At 36.4% G+C, this 15,708-nt stretch overlaps 1 protein-coding gene across 9 annotated transcripts in view; it reads right to left on the bottom strand.

Annotated features, from left to right (window-relative positions):
- The window catches only part of RALYL (RALY RNA binding protein like), a 682,789-nt gene that overhangs the window by 665,394 nt on the left and 1,687 nt on the right, over positions 1-15,708 (bottom strand). For 2 of the 9 annotated variants that reach the window (XM_073892719.1, XM_073892717.1), the window contains exon 1: positions 15,432-15,602. The exons of 5 other annotated variants lie outside the window; for them this stretch is intronic. The gene's annotated coding sequence lies outside the window, so the exon portion shown is untranslated. Of the gene's footprint in view, positions 1-15,181; positions 15,312-15,431; positions 15,603-15,708 lie in introns of those variants that run through there. 2 more of the 9 variants (XM_073892720.1, XM_073892718.1) reach the window with 2 other exon arrangements.

Below are 15,708 nucleotides of genomic sequence, written 5' to 3'. Positions count from 1 at the left end.
ATACAATTACATAGCCTATTTCTTAGTGGTTAGGTTCTGAAATAATCATGCAAGGTATGTAAAAACTGCGCCTGAAAATATCTGCAATAGGTTATATACTATTTCCATATATAAAACTCCATGTGATATGGAGTTGTTTTTAGGATCATCTGTAAGTAAGTCCAACACAGTTTTTCTACTAATGTTGGACAAGAAGATAAATTTCCTGAACACTGGATGAAGTGCTAAACTTGTGTTTTCACTAAAAATATAACTAAAAAGTATGAATTCATTAGAAGTGTATAAAATGCTACAACACTGTTCTAAAACAAACACAAAAAGATGTAAGTATGGGAATAAACATTATTTGAAATAAAAATCAGAAGAAAATACAGAAAATCAACTAAAACATTCACAGTGGGGTATAGCAAAGTATATTGTGAAATTCTACATTGCCATTAAAATTACATTACAAATGATAGTTAATGACAGTGAGTTTAAAGTATATTTTTAAGTGCAAAATTTTACTACATATATAGCATATGTCTAAACATTTATATGTGATTATTATGTATATACTATACAAATTATACAAGTATATATAATTACAAATGTTCACTAAAAATTATATCACTGCTTATTTAAACAAAAGCTGAAAGGATTTATACCAAATAATATGAATAAAAAGGAAGATATAATTTTGAATCTCCTCACTAGTGATTAAAATTTCAACATCAATACTATCATAATAACAATGCTTCCTTTTAAGACTTTTTGAGCATTTTCCATTTTTATTTCATTTTTTAACAGATACACATTTTTTAGAATATATGCATCAATTGAGTTATCTGGAGGAAATCATCTGATGAAGTATAAAATTAAAAATTTGGGGCACCTGGGTGGCTCAGATGGTTAAGCGTCTGCCTTCGGCTCAGGTCATGATCCCAGGGTCCTGGGATCGAGTTCCGCATCGGGCTCCCTGCTCCTTGGGAGCCTGCTTCTCTCTCTCTCTCTCTCTCTCCCTCTCTCTCTCCTCTCTCATGAATAAATAAATAAAATCTTTAAAAAAAAATTTGGATTTTGAGAATGAATAATTTCCTATATCCAACTTCCTGCCCCTTATATTAAAGGAAATTATAAGACCAAACCATTTATTTTCAACTGGTAACAAATCCAAGCCTACCTTCTCTCCTAGGTATATTGTAAACCTAATCTGAGATTATGGGATTTCAATATAGATATATTAACCTCCTTCTCCTTCACCAGAGAAAGATCAAAAACAACTAAGGATTTAATCCCTTAATTGAAGATCTGATAGACATAGCAATATAATGCTCACTAGATAAGTAAAAATACCAAATTCACAATTACATTTTTGACATGAAAGAAAAAGTATAACTTGCTCATTAATATTTTGAGATATATTAGTTTTGCAGTTACACAACTGAATCAAAACCATGGCACATTCAGTCAAAACCTTAGAACCCAAAATCTAGAATTAGTGTGCTTTGAGTACTTCCAGCTCCCTGTCCGGGTATCAAAAACAAGAAATCTCATAGTACACTTTGTTTAAATTTAACATTATACATGCATCTTTTAAGGACAAAGAGACATGGTATCAAAAAAAAAAAGGGCAAAAAAGAATGGGAGCTACTACTCTCATTATATTCTATATGGTAACTAGGTATTTAATGCCATTTCCTCCAGCTTTTGTAAGCAATGAACTTCCTCCCCTTCCCATTCCACACATTCACACAGTCCTATCCCTCTCACTCACACAAGGACACACCTTGGAAGACTGTAAAGGGAATCCTGACCTAGGCTTAGCTCTGAAACAGTCAAATAATGAGCGATAATAGGTCAACATTCAATGTTCATATTTCCCCATCAAATTCTTGGTGACTCACAAGTTTTAACCAAGGATACTAAATCACTTCATTCTTGGAGACTATACAAATTGTTTAATATTCTATAAATTTGTGGTGTTCTTTTCAAATAATGTGTCATTCTACATACAGTCATCAAAAACTGGTTTGACTTTATTCACATTATGAGTCATATTTTGTGAGCAGAATTATATAGGAAATTAATCTTCTGATTTAATACAAAATAAGATACCATGTTAACCCTGAACTATATTTTTACCTCTTAGGGAATTTATCACCGTCTGCCCCTTCTACACCAAAATCTCCATTCTCATACATTATGGAGTATCTCGTGACACACAGAATGGTGAAGAGCAATTTTTCAAGAAATATTTATTGAACAAATATTAATATTCCTTAGCGAACTGACCATACTCTCATGCTTAACTGACTGAGCCATCCAGGTGCCCCGAGATTACTTTTTAGCAAAAATGAACTTCGGTGGATTTCAGGTTAAGATTTTAATAAAAAGTGAAAGTTAAAATTGAGACAATCAGAGAGTATTTCAAAATATATCTTGGCTAATCTCTGCTAAAGATCAAGACGTCAAAGAAATTTTAAAGCATGACATAGTCCTGAGACTTCTGAACCCTCTAGATCTGCATTATCCTAGTCATAGCTACTAGCACTTGTGGCTATTGAGCACTTTTTAACCTTTGCTAGTTCTGTGCTCTATGTGTAAAATACAAATTGGAATTTAAAGATTTAGTACCAAAAAAAAATGCAGGATGTTTAAAAAATAATTTTATATTGATTACATGTTGAAATAACCATTTCTGATAAACTGAGTTACATAAAATATATTATGAAAATTAATTTCATCTGTTTCTTTTTTCTTCTTAATGTGTCTTCTAAAAAATTTAAAATTACACATGATGGCTTGCTTTCCTGGCTTGCCTTCTCTTTCACCGGGGCAGTGTTGATCTTGAGAATGTCTTCCCGTTGTCCTCCTCATTTCCCTTCTTCCCTCTTCTACACTTTTTTTCCTTTGTTATTTTTTTTTTCTACAATTGCAATAATGACAGGAGGGAGGCCTGGAATAAGGAAGGAAGGCTCTAGCAATTCTGAAATAAAGATTACAAACATGATGGAATACACTCAGGGATTAAATAAAACAAAATTTTCATACCATTGGTTCACTATTTTTTAGAAGATTTTATTTCTTTGAAGGACAGAGAGCAACAACGGGGGCCAAGGGTAAGGGGAGAAGCAGACTCCCCACCGAGCAGGGAGCCCCACCTGGCACTCAATCCCACGACCTTGAGTTCACGACCTAAGCCAAAGGCAGACACACTCCACCAACTGAGCCACCCAGGCACCCCACTGATCTAAATTATTAATAAAATGACAGTTGACCATTGAACAACATAGGGGTTAGGAGCTCTGACTACCGTGCAGTTGAAAATCCACGTATAGCTTTTGACTCTCCAAAAACTTAACTACTAATAGCCTCTTGACCAGAAGCCTTACTAATAATATAAAGTCAATTAACGCATATTTTCCATGTTATGGGTCATATATACTGTATTCTTACAATTAAGATGGAGAAAGCTATTAATAAAATCACAAGAAAAATACACTCACAGTGCTGTACTGCATTGATCAAAAAAAAAACAAAAAACAAAAAACAAACAAAAAACCGTGCCTAAGTGGACCTGCACAGTTCAAACCTGCGTTGTTCAAGGGTCAACTATACACTGTTGTCCACCTAAAGCATCTAAATGCATAGATATTTCTAACTGCTTTTATATGTTTTATAGTACTTACGAGTTTCTAATAAGGTGTTTTTATTTGAAATTTTAAATAATCTCAATATATTCCAAAATAAAATTTGTTTTCCCAAATACTGAACTCTATTTTATGAATAAAATATGAATACAAAGTCATACACTCATATTAAATGTACCTCCTTATTTTGCTGACCTCTTTTTTTCTTTGAAAGTTTATCATTCTTTTTCATCTTCCAATTTCCTTTCCAGATGGCCCTCTCTAAATCTTGTGGTTGCTGTCGTCCTCTTCATTGGCCTATTTACTTTTCCTGCTGCACATTTCCCCGTATGCGCTCACGTATTCCTACTTTGGACACAATATCCACAGAGTACTGTCAAATCTCCCAATCTGAGGACCTTGCAAAGTCACTGGAAAAAAGACAGAGGCACTGCATTCCAAATTTCTCAAGTGCCTTAATAATCTGCGTAACCATAAGGAATCATCCATACTTTTCTTAATTCTGATCACCTTACTGTCTCTTTTCACATGCACCATTTCCTTCAAGTAGGTTGTCAGTTCATGAGGACGGGGTCTGTGTCTTGTTTTGTTCTTCAACTTCTTTTTAAATCTCCTAAAACACACTTAGATACAACAGATTCCCAATATATGTGGAAGAATGAATGAACAAGTGTTCAAAATCATAATTATGCTCAGAGCAGAAACACTACCGAAGACTCTTGAGGAGGACAAGAATTGCAAATGATGTAGCACCATTCTGAATAAAAACACTGTGTTTTTAAATATTCCCTATGTAGGGAGCTGTTGTGCAGGTGCCTACTTCAGTAAACAAATGTCACTGACCTAATGATGTACAAATCAAGGATCTTCTTCTCCATTTTTTAAGGAAGGCATGTTGGTGTAAGTGTGGAGCCAAAGGCTTCTGTTCAGATCTTTAGTCAGACATTTGACAGCACTTTTGACAAGCCATCTGTCTGTCCTCAATGTCTTCTCAGGTATTACTATCTGGGAGAATAATATATTCTTCCAGGGTGTAACTAAGATGAGCCACAACACGACTAAGCACTTAGCAGTCAGTCTGACCCATAACTGATGATCTATAAATGCAATGAGGTCATAGTAGCTACAGCAACATATCCAGCAGTAACAACAGCCATTGTCTGTCTACCTAACTGGACTTCTGACTTAAAAAAAATCTGAACTAGACAAAAAAATATATTAACAAACACTTTATAACCTTCTTTAAGTCTGAATCATTTACTGTTATGTTTAGAAAGCATTTAAGTGTAGTATCCTATATGAGTTTCCCTGGTTCCGATCAGTAACTTCTTACAAAACTCAACTGTGGGTTGCAGTAACCACTGCAGAGTTTATTTCTATATTCCCTGAATATTCTAACCAAACAGGATCAAGATTAATGCAAACATTACTTATCTACAGCTCTCTTTATGATGTTCCAAAAGAGAGTACTAAAATCCTACATAAGTGAAAAAAATTCCTTTATGGCATCAGTTAATTATAAACCTCTAGAAATGTCATTGATACTTTTTAGCACGTTTTAAAGTTTTCCTTTCCACCTTCTTCCCTGTCTGCAATTATGGATTTAAAAAGTCCTTTCTCTAGGGGCGCCTGCATGGCTTAGTCAGCTAAGCATCAGACTCTTGATTATGGCTCAGGTCATGATCTCAGGGTCCTGGGATTGAGCCCCTCTTGAGGCTCTGAGCTCAGCTCAGAGTCCGCTTGAGATCCTCGTCCCCTGCCCCTTCCCCTGCTCAAGTACATGTGCCCTACCTCTCAAAATAAATAAATAAATCTTTAAAAAAAATCCTTTCTCTAAATTACACTTCAACACTCAGCCTTTCCTCACAATACTTTAACTTCTCAATATCAGCAACCTTAGTAAGCCACATGCCTTCCCAAACTCTAAAATGTGTTCATAATTTGACTCTGTTCCACTATCAAAATCTGGAAGAATAATATTCTCCTCTGACCAAAGACATCCATCCTTGCACCTTTCTCATTCTATTAAAAATAGTAAACTGGCTATTACTTTTCATCCTGACTTCAGGCTCTCAATTCTTAACCTGTTCTTAGTTCATTCATCTCCTGGAGCTGCCCTTGCCCCCTTTCCCAGCCCAGATTTATGGCCCTTCTTTTCTATAACATACTCACTATGTTAGAAAGCCAGGCTCTTTGTTTTGCATTATGCATACCTTGCTAATCTTCTAATCAAGTAAACTTCAGTTGTTTGCTAGACCCATTCAGATTATAGACTAAGTACTGCTAAAGAAAGTGATGCAATTGCCTTGACTAAAATGTGACAAATTGTTGTCAATTTTGCCAAGTTCCCCCTTATGGTTCTAGAATCTTTTTTATAGACCTCTTGCATATTCTTGGCTATATTCTCCAAGCTCCTATCCCCATACCAGTTCTTCTCAATGTATGACCTTGCACTTAACCTGAGAAGACTAAAGTCACCATTACATGCCAAACTCCCTGCAGGCATGGAGTCTTATTACCACTGAATCTCCATCCTCCAGTACACAGCTGAATAAAGAAGGAATTCAGTTAACTAATAAACTGACTGAATTTCTTTCCTCTTCTAAGATGCAAACATCTTCTTGTGCTAGCACTGATCACACTAGCCCTCAGAACATTCTGAAACTTGCTCCTGAAAATTACCATCCTTACAGTTCCATTTCTTCTTGCTAGAGGATTCCATCCTGAACAAAAGTAAATATGCATTCAGATTTTCTTTATTCTGGCTTAAAAATATGCCCTTCATTCAGTAATATTACTCCTTGAGTAATATCTCAGTCCCACGATTAGCATTAAACTTCATTTACTTCTTGTCTTCATATCTTGAAGACCCCAAATCACCTTAAACATGGGCAACGGGACTTCTTTCCGCCTCTGTTTAACTCTAATATACATATTTTTTCTCAATAACAACTAATGGACTTTTCAACGTTTTAACTGAAAAAAAAAATCAGATAATCTGAAAGAGTACAATGAAATCTGCATGTCTCCTTGCATTCGAAAATAAACAAATGATGATTTGCTCCAGACACATCACACACACATTTGATGGTGACTCATAAGAACGCATGGCACTTATCACTACACTCAGCTTGCATCTCCTAATATCATTATCTAGCTCATATATAAATTTTCTCAATTCTACCAAGATTTGAGCCTGTTTCTTTTTTTAAAATAGGATCATATACAGTTTCCAGTATTGTATTTGTTTTTCTCTTACTCTCTTCTAATCTAGAAAATTCTCCCTACCGTAGTGTGACTTTTGAAGAAACTAGGCCACATGTCTGGTATGTTCAATGCAGAATACTAAACCTTGGAAATTTGTCTCTTTCCTCAAGGTTTAGTTTAACCTGTTCCTCTTTCCCTATATTTTTCTGTAAACTGAAAGTTAAGTTTAAACAGGTTTTATTAGATTCAGCTTGAACATTCTAGCAACAATATTTCACAAATGGTGCCGGATGGAGACTTGGTACTGCATCCATCAGGAGGCTCATGGCATCAGGCTGTCTATTAATGAAGCTCGGGTTGATCACTTAGTTATTTAAAAAGACAACAGCTAGAAGCAATTAAGAATTAATATTTGAGCACCATGAGAATATGTTACTGCCCAAAATACTTTTAGCTAATGATTTTAGCACCTGTTGATTATTCTTGACTGAATTATTTATTCCATTGGGAGTTATAAACAGTAATTTTCTAATTCTAGCAGCTTTTACATAAATCAACCCCCATCATTTTGTAAAGAACTGGTCCCTCATCAACTAGAGAAGTGTTCTTCCTTAGAAAAACAGGCTAACCATTTCCTTCAATTTAATTATTGTCAGAATTGTTTCCTGTTTTGGGTTTTGTTTTTTGTTGTTGTTGTTGTTGTTGTCGTTGTTGTTTGAGTTTCACTATGGACTCATGGATTTTACTTCACTCAATGTTTTACAAACTGTTACAGTCACTCTTGTTGGAGCAGGTCACTGAGAAGATGTGACAGGTGGTTGACCCTCAAGCTGGGCCCAGGCAATCAGATGCTCCTTACCTCCTCCCCTGTCCTTGAAATGTACATTTTACCCACCATTCCCACACTAGGAGTCACTTCAAGTACACAGTCTTAAGAGGGTAATGTGCTGTTGAGCCCATCCGACTGCATACGTGACCGAACCCCACTAAGGTATCTATCTAAACTTTTGAGATTCTGGTGGATAGATGCAAAGATCAACGAACCATGAAAGACTACAAGAAACAAACAGGGTTCTAGAGGGGAGGGGGGTGGGGGGATGGGTTAGCCTGGTGATGGGTATTAAAGAGGGCACGTTCTGCATGGAGCACTGGGTGTTACATGCAAAGAATGAATCATAGAACACTACAACAAAAACTAATGATGTAATGTATGGTGATTAACATAACATAATAAAATAAAATAAAATAAAAGATCTACTTGTGACCACCCTATGCAAATTCTGTTGCTTATTAAAACTGCCACCTACAACCTAGACCGATGTGTCTTTCACTTCAGTTTCTCTTTACCCTGGGAGTATGGGGGCCAGTTTCAAATTTCACCTAAGAAACTCCTGAGGTTGTAAACCAACAACACTTGATGGTAAAACTTATCTGAATTTGGCAACAGGAAGGCCCTTCAAACTGGCTCTCATTTAGAGTTATGATTTACAAATAAAGTTGATACAATCTTACTCATCTTTGGACATTTCCTTACTTTCTGGCACAATGAGATATCCACCTTGTACTTTTTCTGCCTAGACTTAAAATCAGCCAGTTCTCTAAAAAGCTCTGGTCCCCTTAAGTAGGAAATGGTATTTAGAAGCCACAATTTGTGCACTGGATGTGCTCACTGCAACCAGAGAGACACTGTTTAGAAGCCTTTTCAGGAGACAGAGCTAGTAAATATATATTTATTTTTAAAAGCTTTATATTTTAATATATGATAGCTTAGTCCCTTCTTTGCTCTTCTTTTTTGGAATTATCCTGGCTATCCTTGCATGTTTATTTGTCTATATGTAATTAAAAATCAACTTACCTAGTTCTACGAAAACTTTTTATGGTCTTTCTCTTGAGATCAGGTTACATGCACACACACAGAGAAACACACATACAAAGTATGTGACACATACAATCTTAGGGACTGACCTCTTCATGATGCTGTCACATCATATCTAGAATTTTTCCTTTGTTCAAGTTCATTCAGTTCCTTTTTCAAATCAGTGGATTTCAATTACAGCTTCCACCCACCATTCCCACACTTCTCAAGCCTCACCTTCCTCACCTAAGCCTGTTGAACAACACACTTCTCCTTTACACACACACATTTTCCTAAGCTTCAGTGGGTATTCTCTTCCTCTTTTTCTGCTTTTAACCAGATCCTTTTACGTCCAATCAAAAAAATGCAGGTGTTTCCCAAATTTTTGCCTTTGAGTGAGTTATTCCCTCCTAAAGTTTTGGCATAAATAAGTCTGCAATATCTCTATCTTTCAGCGTGTTTTCCAGCTTTAGAGCTGAATGTCATTGCACATTGGTCATTTTATCCAGGAATTAATGTTGGAACTTCAAATCAGTGATATGGCCAAAGCTGAACCATTCTCCCACCAAGTCAGGTTCTTCTCTTGATATTTTTACTTTTTGGTTTTCTTTTATACCACCCACTAGTTTTCCTTCCTTCCTTCCTTCCTTCGAGAGAGAGAGAGAGAGAGAGAGAGAGAGAGCTGGGGGAAGGGGGGAGAGGGAGAGGGAGAGAGAGAATCTTAAGCAGGCTCCATGCCCAGCAGGGAGCCCAACTCAGGGCTCAATCTCAGGAACCTAAAATCATGACCTGAGCCAAATTCAGAAGTCAAACCCTTAACCGACTGAACCACCCAGGCACCCCTATACCACCTGTTCTCAAGTTATCCAGATTCCAAACACAAAGGCAGATCTTAAGAGTCCTTCTGCCTTGGCCTTCAAATCCACTGTTTTTATGGACTTGCAGATTTACCATTATCTTTGCAATCCATTTCATCACGTTCATTCACGCTACCTCCACGGTGGTTTATGTTTCCCGTTCTTTATTGAAAAATAACCACTTTTTCACGTCCCAAGGAAACTACTTAATAACGGAAGACTTTTTCACACATCTGAAGCAGCAATTAAAAACAGATCCTAAAATAACATCTTACAGTTATGTGTTTTATGTTACTAACAAATGGATAAAATGAGCTTGAAGAAACTGTGACATCCAAATATGTGTAACAGTGAATTCTGAGGTGGAGATGATGTTGATAGTGAGATGCTGGTAGACAGAAGAGACACCTATATTTATAGACTTGCTGTGTTATGAAAATCGGTGGTTCTGTTTTCCTTGTGCAGAAGACTAAGTTTTCACTTAACGCTGCAAAACCCTCAAGTACAGATTACACTTTGTACTTAGTAAGTAAATATTTGTTGAGTGTTTCCCCCAGGTCATCTATAAAGCCACCTGTAGACGTTGAACCATCTAATTTTTTCCTGACCACAGAGTACCAGTGGCTCCTGACAAATTTCCATGATTTGGTTCTCTTTAGAAAATCCTATAGTCATGGAAAGATTTGTGATGTTGTGGTTACTTGAAAGTCCTTTCAGGACCAGTAAATGTCTCTGTGTAAATGGTGCCATTTTCTATTATTATCTGGCCACAACACTCACTACTAAAAGTGACTACAGTAGTTTTAAATTATGTACCAAGAATAAAGATGCAGCAGTTGTTTTAGATTAGCTGAAACAAAACAAATTCCTCTCCACAAATGGAACATCCCTGTACAGAAGGATGGACATAGGACGGACATAAGGTATCAATTCAGACATTCCTGTCATTTTCCCCTTTACTACCTGTGGAGCTTCAAGCAAGTTACATATCTAAGTCTCAGCTTCCTCAAAAATGTAAAATAATGATATTACCTACTCATGGAAGAACAAATGGAACTACATTCATTTGATACATCAATCAATGTTAGTCTTACTTTTCTGTCCCGCTCATCTTGATTAAAGAAAACATAGCCCTTGCCTACTCCAATCTGGTAACAATTTCCAAACTGACTCAAAAATATGCTGTACCTTTTACAATTTAGCATATAACTATCAAAATGTGTATCTATACACACGTATTCTGTATGAATCCAATTAATTTCCACTCTTAAAATTTAGACAAAATTTTCAACTATATTATTCTAAACAAAATATATAGAAATTGATGAGTTAGATGCAATGTTATAAAACATATTTATGCAAATAAAATCTCGAATTTTTCTTTATTACGAGGGTGCTTAATGATGCATTCCATTGCATCTTTCAGAAAAGCAGGACAGGGTCCCCATGTTTTCCACCGTATTTCTCTCCACTTAGATTTATACATGATCCAAGGAATACATCTTACAGCCTTGACCCCAGCTGAAGAGTCTCCAAGGACAGTCCAGAACACTTTTATCCGAAACACTAAATGAGTTCGTCCATTACCTCCTCTGCAGCTTGGAATGGATAGAAAATGAAATCAACACCTCTATATTCTCTAGGTTTCAGCCCCAGAAAATGGCAAGATAATGCAAAACAAACAAAAAAGTTTAATTTGTGAGAGAATTACAAAAACACGAAACCAATTGTCCATAAGTTAACTATTTTTTTTAGATTTTTTTATTGTTATGTTAATCACCATATATTACATAATTTGTTTTGGTGCACTGTTCCATGATTCATTGTTTGTTCATAACACCCAGTGCTCCATGCAGAATGTGCCCTCCTCAATACCCATCACCAGGCTAACCCATCCCCCCACCCTCCTCCCCTCCAGAAACCTCAGTTTGTTTTTCAGAGTCCATCATCTCTCCTGGTTCGTCTCCCCCTCTGACTTACTCCCCTTCATTCTTCCTCTCCTGCTATCTTCTTCTTTTTCTTAACAGAAGTCTAACAACAAATGAACAGCAATAAGGACCAAAAAAAAAAAATGCCTCAACATTTTCTTGAAAAACTAAAATCTGTAAGAATAAAGTAAAACTAGTAGAAGTTGGCAATGGCTGGGTTAGATATATCTCTTCCACAGGTCAAAATTTAATAATAAAAATAAGAGTGATAACACATATACTTATATAACACTTGCTAAATGGGTAAGTAGCTTTTTGTACATATGTTTTATTTCATAATTATTGTTCTCAAAATCATGGTGTAGTGAAACTAATTGCCCCTGTCATCAATAATGTGCAAGTTTATGTTGCCACTGCCAATTACTAAAGAGATATTTATTAAATTATGAAAATGGGATTTTAAAGGCACCTGTGCAAGTCACTCGAAGTAGCAAATACTAATAATATGAAAGAATAAGAAAATAATAACAATAACTTCAGATCACTGAGGAATTTTTTAAATTACTTTTTAATTATATTCCAGAGCTCCATAAACAAGTTTCAGGAATAAAATTCATCATTATTGCAGTTTTTTATGCACAAAATAGAATTTTCTTAATGACAATGTGATAGAAGAAGTGAATAAATGACTGTATTTTTTAAAGTCACAGCTAATAAGCATATAAAAATAAAAGTTCTCAAAAGTCAGAAAGAAAAAATAAATTTAAATAATGTATTTTCTTCAATTTCCTTTCTTTCATGCGAACAATTCTAAATATCTGCTTCTCTTCTACTTCCAATGTAGAGCTTTACTTGATTCGATGCACTGTATAATTAGTTGCTTGGAATGCCAGTAAAGAGTAAACAAAGCATGACCATACTCTTACTCAAGAGGAATGCGTTCAAGAATGTAACAGACATCGGAGCTTTTCCACACGCTTTGTATTAGCTCATTTAAAAAATGATTATTTTACCTAAGAAACAGTTATTCATATAGCACATGATTTTTTTAACTAGGAAAATACAATATTTGTGGCATATCATATGTATGTGCATTACTTTTCTATTTCATTATTCTTATAGTCCAAAGGCATCATTTGTTTGCATAAATATAGTATCTCTTAAACAGTAGCCTTTCATAAAAATTAGAGAAAATAAATTGGCCTTCTTCTTTTTTTAAAAGGCAGTATATTTTTTTGTGGTTAAGAATATAAAGAGTGCCTCTATAAATTATGTGTTTGAAACTTCCCCCCCTCATACATAACACCACCACAGTGTGGCTGCTTCATGCAAACTAAGAAAAAAAAAATAAGTGTGCTACTTGCTTGCTTTTAATCCTATAAGGGTAAATATAAGGAAAAAATAAATGTTTATTTTTAATGATGAAAATTGCATTCAAAAGTGTTTGGACAAACCACACACTCAAGACAGGAGTCCAACTAAAGGTTTCTTTTTCTATAATGTTCAAGACTGGAACAGAAACTGTAAAATTAATTCAGTAATCCAGGATTTTTCAAAATGTCCAAACGTTGGCATCCCATAGAAAAGTTCTAGGAAATTTAACAGTTGTTTTAACTTAGTGATGATTTCTTTGCTGAAATTTAAATGAAACTCTCAAAGTCGGCTAACAGTCCAAAAACCAATTTAATTGATGTGTCTTCTTACCCTCACCCATCACCTCTACCTCCCAGATCCTTTCTCCCTGCAGTTGAAAATAATTTGCATGGTTAAGGTGATCAGAATCTGGGTGGGTTGCTTACTAAATGAAAGAACAATATTATTTTTCCATAAGAAACCAGTAGGCGGTGCTAACTCTAGGATACTACATGCAAAGATTTTAAACCAAAACACACATAGACTAGGTGACCAGTTTAAAGAGTTGTAGAATTCCCAATATATTCAAGGAGGAAATTTCAAAAATTTGCATGTAATAGAATTTATCATAAGTATGAAATAAAATGAACTATGACTATTAAATAAATGAAAACCTAACATGAATTAAAGGTTCTTAGTATGATCTTTAGTTACAGAATTCAAAGCACAGCTACATATTTGTTCCCACATTAAAATCCTGTGAACATCTTCATCTGCCCCATTATAGTTTCAATCTCATTTGGTAACATCATACAGTACAGCTCAAGCACTGCTCCAATCTTAAGACCCAATTACCCCCACCTTAGGGCAGCAACTCGTCTTCTGAATGAAAATTCTGGCTTGATTACTTAAGTTTTTTCTTTCTACTCATCCTGTTTCTCCTTTTCAAAATAACTTAATGATTTACAGTACATATAAACTGCTAAGAAATATTATACATATGCATTCACTTGCCTTTTTAAATAAATGAGCACTTCTATTTATATACATTATGATAAACGTGATTAAAAAGTGGCTTTTTAAATGCTTTTGCTAGCTGCTTAAACCATATGAAAGATTATATTTTAGTAATGTGCTCGCTACACACACACACAAATCAAAAATTAAAGCTTAGTAGTAACAATATTTGTGCCAAATCTTAGAACTATACCCTTCGTGATATCAAGTCTGGTAGTCCACAGACAAGACATGAACTGTCTTCCTTATATAAATGCAACAGGACTTTCTTAACATAGAAAAGCTACCCAGAGTACAAAAATAACTTAACTGTAACTTCCAAAGACCACTGAGAATGCACTGTGAATTTTTTTTTAAAAAAGCTTTCTAGACATTGAAATAAATTTTAATGTTCCACAGATAAATGATCATTAGTACTCCTAACTCTTTCCCCACAAAGAGTAAATAAATATAGGTATAAAACTTTTCTTTCCACCAGCTGAGGTGACAGATTTAGAGAAATATTTGCTTTAAAAGCCATAGTTTAAGTAATTAATCCATTTGTTATGGGCCCTTTTGAATGCTGGTATTTGTTTTGTCTACAGATACTCTAGAAGAAAACTTAATTTTACAAGTAAAAAGTTATTTCCTTTGCTTTATATTTAACAGAATTCAAATTATATACATATGACAAATTTAAGGCTAAACTTTTAAGAAAAAAAAGAACATCTGAACTTCAAAATCAAATCATTTAAATAATACCCTCCAGATTTCAAGATTTAAAGTATGACAAGAAATTTGTTTGGACAGCAAGTTTTCCGGCAGATTCTGTCACTGTGTTTAAGTACAGAAAAAGCTTTTTTATTATCAACTGGTACATCTCCAAAAAGCAGTGCTAGATGATACTGGAAATATGTAACAGGACAATCATAAAATATCTTAACTCCACAGAAAACCGTCAACACCGAGTACTGTTAATGCTACCAATACACCGTAATCAGTCACACCATCACCAAACCCCACCCCTTGCCCTGTGCTCAGTTCTAAGGGGAAAACCTCTGGAACCACTGATCAGGTGGTTAAAAATAGGAAAAACACTGTTGTTCCTTTAAAACTTAAAAGGCTAATTTGTACCTTAGGGGTGTAGTCTCATTAATGCAAACTAACAGTTCCTTCCTCAATATTAAACCCAACTGACCACCACAGAAAGTTAACTATTTCCCCTGCCCCTGGAAGACGCCAGCGAGCACTTCAAACCAAAGCAACACGACAGGGAAAGAAAAGATCCAAAGACAACACCACTAAGAAAGCAAAACCCTTCGGAACAAGCACAACGGACTGGGAAAGACCTACTGCGTTGTTTACTCGTGGCACAGAGGAGGAGCAGGAGTTGAGCGTGCGGGGGCTGGTGCCATCCTCAGGGATGTGGAAATGTCTCGAGCTCCCGGCCCGCGTGGCCAGGAGCCAGCCCCTTCGGAAGATGCTGCCCCTGCCGCTTCTCCCCACGTCTCCCCGGCGCTCCGAGGGGCCGCCCCAGCCGACCCGCGCCGCGTCCTCGGCCCTCGCCCCCTCCTGCTCCGCAAGTGGCCCTCGGAGAACTTACAGGGCCCGCGTCCCCAGCCGGCACCGCCGGCGGAGCAGACACCGCCCGCCGCGGAGATGACCTGGGCGCAGCCTGGGGAGGGGCCGTATTTTGCGCACATCCAAAAGGATCCCGAGGCAGGGAACGGACTTTGGCTTTCCCTAGCTCCGGGCACGGCTTTCCCCACGGCGGGCTCGGACAGTGCCCGGAGACGCGAGCGGGAGCGCGCGCGCGCGGGCGCGCGGGCGCGTACACACACACACACACACACACACACACACACACACACACACACACA

Source organism: Callorhinus ursinus, unplaced genomic scaffold (genome assembly GCF_003265705.2).
Source record: "Callorhinus ursinus isolate GAN/ISIS: 27379988/994484 unplaced genomic scaffold, GSC_fseal_2.0 scaffold5, whole genome shotgun sequence".
In the NCBI taxonomy this organism is placed as follows: domain Eukaryota; kingdom Metazoa; phylum Chordata; class Mammalia; order Carnivora; family Otariidae; genus Callorhinus; species Callorhinus ursinus.
The sequence above is the reverse complement of the archived record's forward strand: the minus strand, read 5'-3'. Positions and strand labels throughout refer to the sequence as shown.